The sequence below is a fragment of the Symphalangus syndactylus genome, chromosome 6, assembly GCF_028878055.3.
Source record: "Symphalangus syndactylus isolate Jambi chromosome 6, NHGRI_mSymSyn1-v2.1_pri, whole genome shotgun sequence".
NCBI classification, from domain to species: Eukaryota; Metazoa; Chordata; class Mammalia; order Primates; family Hylobatidae; genus Symphalangus; species Symphalangus syndactylus.
Window position 1 is genome coordinate 23,840,630 of NC_072428.2, and position 6,697 is coordinate 23,847,326.

General features: G+C 45.0%; 1 long non-coding RNA gene across 1 annotated transcript; it reads right to left on the reverse strand.

Annotated features, from left to right (window-relative positions):
* Positions 1–234: 234 nt before the first annotated feature.
* On the reverse strand, positions 235–5,273 carry LOC129484284 (uncharacterized). Its single transcript, XR_008658401.1, has 3 exons — positions 5,104–5,273; positions 1,017–1,065; positions 235–350 (listed from the first exon to the last, which is right to left on the reverse strand). It is a non-coding gene; the product is annotated as an uncharacterized lncRNA (long non-coding RNA).
* Between the last annotated feature and the right edge of the window lie 1,424 nt (positions 5,274–6,697).

The window sequence follows — 6,697 nt, forward strand, 5'->3', positions numbered from 1 at the left end:
AACCATCTCGCTTGACTCCATCTCCAGATGTTTTCCTTTTCCCCATCAGTCCCTGGACCCATGCTATTTCCTGCAGAGCCATAATGAGCCTGGGTCCTCTATTCTCAGTTTGCTTCCTGCACCCCCAGCCCAATCTCATTACAGGCATTAAAAAAAACCACGCAAACCAAAACAAACAAACAAGCCCATTTGCTTTTGCTACACATTTACTTATTTTTATTTATTTGAAAATTTGGCCGGGCATGGTGGCTCACACCTGTAATCCCAGCACTTTGGGAGGCCAAGGCAGGTGGATCATGAGATCAGGAGATTGAGACTATCCTGGCTAACATGGTGAAACCCCATCTCTACTAAAAATACAAAAACAAAAAAATTAGCCAGGCGTGGTGGCGGGCACCTGTAGTCCCAGCTACTCAGGAGGCTGAGGCGGGAGTATGGTGTGAACCTGGGAGGTGGAGCTTGCAGTGAGCCAAGATCGCACCACTGCACTCCAGCCTGGGTGACAGAGCAAGACTCCGTCTTAAAAAAAAAAAATCAATTCAGACATTTTAATTATATTTATGTTTCTTCCTCTCTTGTCTAACTTCCCCTCATTCAGGCCAGTTACAAGGCCTTTTCCTTTTGTCTTTTTTGAGATGGAGTCTTACCCTGTTGCCCAGGTTGGAGTGCAGTGGCGTGATCTTGGCTCTCTGCAACCTCCGTCTCCAGGGTTCAAGCGTTTCTCCTGCCTCAGCCTCCCGAGTAGCTGGCATTACAGGCATGTGCCACCTCGCCCGAGTAATTTTTGTATTTTTAGTAGAGACGGGGTTTCACCATGTTGACCAGGCTGGTCTTGAACTCCTGACCTTGTAATCTGCCTGCCTCAGCCTCCCAAAGTGCTGGGATTACAGGCATGAGCCTTTGCACCTGGCCTACAAGGCCTTTTTCACATACTGGCACCAAGAGGCCAAAATTCAGTTAGAAGAAAAAGTTTCCTGTTTTTGCTACATGTTGCCAGATGTTTCATGCTCCTATACCTGGGCCTCCTTTTGGTGCTGGTTTTAATATTTCTGATGTTTCTTTATTCTGGAAAGAAAGAAAAGTGGTATCACAATAGGAAAAGATGGTAGGAGAGGGGAGGGAAGCAGAGAAGCAAACTAAGGATTTCTTCTACACAGTATTAACACATCATTATAAAATATCATTATAAGGCTTCCGACTATGTCATCCTTGGTACATCCTCAACCCCTAGATGCAATTCATCAGCAGGCCTTGTTGATTTTTACTTCTGCAGTATTTCTCAAGTCTACCCACCTCTTTCCATTTCAGCCATCATCATCCTAATTCAGTCTTCCCCTAGTTGGCTCCTGTCAACTTGCCCCTCTAGTGCATTTTCCACATTGTAGACCAAGTGATCAAAAAAGGACTTTTGGCCGGCCATGGTGGCTCACGCCTGTAATGCCAGCACTTCGGGAGGCTGAGACGGGCGGATCACTTGAGGTCAGGAGTTTGAGACCAGCCTGGCCAACATGGTGAAATCCCGTTTCTACTAAAAAAAATACAAAAATTAGCCAGGCTTGCGGTGTGTGGCTGTAATCCCAGCTTCTAGGGAGGCTGAGGCAGGAGAATTGCTTGAACCCGGGAGGCAGAGGTTGCAGTGAGCTGAGATCACGCCACTGCACTCCAGCCTGGATGACAGAGCAAGACTCCATCTCAAAAAAGAAAAAAAAAAAAAGAAAAAAGGACTTTTAAGCCTCATGCCAAATGCTGTAGGAAATAATAATAACAACCATCATCATCATTGTTAAAATTTCTGAGCGCTTACTGTGTACCAGGCGCCATTTTTAATGCTCTCATGTCTAATTCATTTAATCCTTACAATAATGCTAGATGATCAATATTATTATTCTGATTTTAGAGATGAACACATGGAAGCACAGAGATGTATGTAATTTGCCCAAGGACACACAGCAGTGTAAGCAGCCACTTTAGGAACTCAGATCTGTAAGAGTTATTAAAAAAAATGTTCCAGGCATTAATGTGTGTATATTTGGCAATGCTGGAGGGGTCACAATCAAGTATAAATTGTTGTACAGGCCCCGCAGGATAGCAGGTGAGTCACTTTGTCACCAGTTGATTGGAAGTAGGTGTCTGGACTGCTGGGCTGTGAACAATTGTGAGACTACATCTGGGCCCAGTGGGAAACTGTGAGGGATTAAGAGGGAGGTCGGTCTTGGGCCGGCCTCCTAGCTCGAGTGGGGTGGATACTTGTTTTCTATTGCTAGTGCAACCAATTACCATACATTTCATGGCTTAAAAGAACACAAATTTATTATTATTATTATTATTTTTGAGACGGAGTCTCGCTCTGTCGCCCAGGCTGGGGTGCCGTGGCGCAATCTCGGCTCACGGCAAGCTCCACCTCCCGAGTTCACGCCATTCTCCTGCCTCAGCCTCTCCGAGTAGCTGGGACTACAGGCGCCCGCCACCACACCCGGCCAATTTTTTTTTGTATTTTTAGTAGAGACGGGGTTTCACCGTGGTCTCCATCTCCTGACCTCGTGATCCGCCCGCCTCGGCCTCCCAAAGTGCTGGGATTACAAGCGTGAGCCACCGCGCCCGGCCACAAATTTATTATTTTACAGTTATGGAGATTCAGAGTCCCAAATGGGTCTCATTAGGCTAAAACTGAGGTGTTGGCAGCTCTGCATCTCCTTCTGAAGGTTTTCCAGGAGAATCTGTAGTAGTGCGCCTGTAGTTTCAGCTACTCAGGAGGCTGAGGTGGGAGGATCACCTGAGCCTGAGGAGGTCATGAGTACAGTGAACTGTGATCGCCGCCACTGCACTCCAGCCTGGATGACAGAGTGAGACCCGTCTCAGAAAACAAAAAATAAATAAAAGAACTCTTGTGATTGCACTGGGCTCACTCAGGTAATCCAGGATAATCTCCCCATCTCAAAGCCCATGCCATATTCATATCTGCAAAGTCCCTTTCACCATGTAAAGTAACATATTCACGGGTTCCGGGGATTATGGCATGGATCTCTTGGCAGGGGGCATTATTCTGCCTACCCCAGGGTCTAATGGCATCGTGTGATGCGAGTGCTCATCTGGAACCAGGCTCTGTCTAGCCCTGAGAGCACAGGGACCCCCGTCTTACTTACTTTGGTATGTTTCATGTCTGCCATAATACATGTGCAAATCTTTGATGAATGAATAAATGAAAGAACTGATAAAGCAAATACACAGAGTAATAGGATATCTGTCTTAGGAATGTAAGAAAAAACTGCCACTTTTAACATGGAAATTTGGAGAGGATCTTTTTTTAAATTTTAATGGGGATCCCATAGTTTGGGCAGTGCCAAAATTAATGGTGGTAACTGAGATTAATATATATATTGCTTTTTTAAGACACAGTCTCGCTCTGTCACCCAGGCTGGAGTACAGTGGCATGATTTCGGCTCACTGCAACTTCTGCCTCCCGAGTTCAAGTGATTCTCCTGCCTCAGCCTCCCAAGTAGCTGGGATTACAAGCACGTGCCACCACACCCGTCTGATTTTTATATTTTTAGTAGAGACAGGGTTTCACCATGTTAGCCAGGCTGGTCTCAAACTCCTGACCTCAGGTGATCCACCTGCCTCGGCCTCCCAAAGTGTTGGGATTACAGGTGTGAGCCACCACAGCCGGCCACTGAGATTAATATTAAGCAGATCTCAGTGCTGAATGAACTTCTGCATTTGCCAGTCTTTTCTTGACATCATTGTCTTTTAACTGGCCCAGGGGGCAGAAGTCTGTTAAAGGAGAAGAATATAGAATCCATTCACTTCTATGGAAGATGCTGGGAAGAAGGGGTGAGAAATGAGCCCAGGAACAGGCTCAGTCTCCACGGGGAGAACACGTCTCCTTTCCTGGCTGCAGCAGCAGTTCTGCCTGGAGCCACACCACTCGGCCCCAGATAAAGTCAGGTCTTCCAGGAGCTCCCTCTCTGGTCCGGATTTAGTTCAAGATCTCTTAACATGATTTACAAGGCCCCACCTACTCTGACTCTTTTCTGCCTCTCCAGTCTTGCCCCCCACACCGCCCAATCCTGTCACACTGGCCTCCCCATGAACACCCACGGCCAACCACCTTCCTGCCTCAGGGCCTTTGGACATGCAATTCCCCAATTCTGGAATACTCCTGCTATTTTCTTTTGCCCAGTTAATACCTACTTATCCTTGAGGCTTGGCCTAAAATCTCATCCTGAAAGTTGTTTTCTTTAAGCTTCAAATCTAAATCAGCACCCACTTCCTCACCCAGGTTATAAAAAACAAAATGGCATGGTATCAGGAACTTGGGGTGGGGACCCAGAGTGACTTTGTATTCTAACTCCACCACTCCAGAGCTGTGTGACCTTGGGTGATACATGTAAACCTCCATGTCTCTATTCTTCATGTCTAAAATGGGGCTAATGGTAGTACCTAGTGCAGAGAATTGTTATGAGGATTAAATGAGATCATGCATGTAGAAAGTTTGGCAGAGTGCTACTATCAGTAGAAGCTACTATTTTCCTTTACAGCATTGATCAAAATTGCAATTATAAAATTATTATCATTATTTTTTGGAAGACAGAGTTTAGTTCTTGTTGCCCAGGCTAGAGTGCAATGGCACGATCTTGGCTCACTGCAACATCCGCCTCCCCGGTTCAAGTGATTCTCCTGCCTCAGCCTCCCGAGTATCTGGAATTACAGGTGCCCGTCCACCACGCCCAGCTAATTTTTGTATTTTTGGTAGAGACAGGGTTTCACCCTGTTGGCCAGGCTGGTCTCAAACTCTATTATTTGTTTCATATCTGTTTTCCTACATATAGTAAACCCTACAGGGGCAACACAATATTCCTCCTGTCCTCCACTGTATCTGCAGTGCCCAGCACGCCACCTGCAATATTGTAGGCCTTCAGTAGATATATCTTGAATGGATGGATGAATGGGTGGATCGATGGATGTATTACCTGGGTTGAGTCCTGTGAAAAAGTGCCCCTTTGTCAGGAAATAATCAATATTATTAAAGAACATTATGTGGAAATTTTCGATTGTCAGAGTCTGGACTTATTAAAATTAGAACTTGTCAGGCACAATACTCACTGTCTCTCCGTTTCTGGGACCTGTTCTCATGCAGGGCCTTGTGATGCTCATTGCCAGGCAGATTTATGAAACATCTCGACAGGGCTTACATTCCATATGTTACAATTTACACATTCCTGCTGAGGTCAAGGTGGGGAATGGCATGCGTGCTAATAGCTGTGTTTCTCACATGAACTTTCACATAAACCCTTTTTCCAGCTCGTCTTACTGATATAATATACTTTTGTAAACGATTTTTTTCAAGGTCATAAATGAACGCTTCCTAATTTCCATTCTTCAGAGGATTACAAGTCTAGAAAGGGCAACTGGAGGTTTCTGAGCCTCGCTGCTTCCACTGGCAGCAACTTTATCTGAACCATCCTCAAAGATCTCCAAGGAGACAAAGGACCACATTTCTCAGTGGAGTCCCACAACTTCCCTCCAGTTCTGCCCTCCTCGGGTCTCAAGGATACTACTCCAGGGGATGATGGCAGTGTGTGGTGTCGATCCTGCAGATAAGAATGTTTGAAGTCCGAGAAAAAGTGCTCTTTTGTAGAAAACATCCAACAAAATTGCTCAAACAAAATGGCCAGTGTTGAGCCAGTTCGCATGTGGCTCGATGCCTCCCCCTGAGTTTTTGCTTCTTGGCAAGGAGGCCGACCAACATCAGTCTTCCTGTGCTTTAATTTTCCTTCTGACCTGAATTGTCAGTCACACTCTATCTTTGTTCTGCTTGTCAAAACGCCATTGTTCTCTCTCTTCCCTGTGGTAGTTTCTTTTCTATTGTTAAAAAAAAAAAAGTCAGAGCTGCTGCTGTGGGTCAATGGAAGCAGATCTTATTGGCTGTGCAGTTTGGCATGTGGCTTCAAGCCAGTCTCATCCTCGGTGTTCACAGATTGTGGAAATCATCTCCTGCCAAATAACTCGGGCTCCATCATAAGCCTACAACTCACAAAAGAGTTTCCGTCACCAATTGTTCTGTGTCAGGGCCATGACATACTGAATGGTGGGTTCCTATAACAGGGCACATTCTCTTTCCAGATAAAATATATTTACGTAAAATAGTAAGCTCAGTACAAAAAAAATACATTATTTTTCTAAGAGAAATGTCTGGTAGGTCTGCTTTTTGAAGGGTCTGTTGCTCTAGAGACACGCATTGTTTAGTGCTGACCTGGGCCTGTGTTCAGGAACCCCAATAACAATTTCATGTGAGGACAGGATAACTAAGACATTTTAGATGCTGAGGAGAAAATAATTTTGGATGCTCCCACAATCATGAATTGTTTTCTCCCCATTGTTAACATTATTTGCCCAAAGAATGCCATTTACAACAGAATTTACAATTCAAGACCTATATTAGGTTGTGTTCTAAATGCTGCTTAAAGAGAAAAGTGATTTTTTCAAATATCAATAAGTAATACCTTTTTCTGTCCTTGTAAATTACCATCCTAAATTTTGTTGGGATCATTTACTAAATAGATTGATTCTTTTTTTTTTTTTGAGACAGAGTCTCGCTCTGTGCCCCAGGTTGGAGTGCGGTGGTGCGATCTCGGCTCACTGCAACCTCCACTCCCGGGTTCACGCCATTCTCCTGCCTCAGCCTCCAGATTAGCTG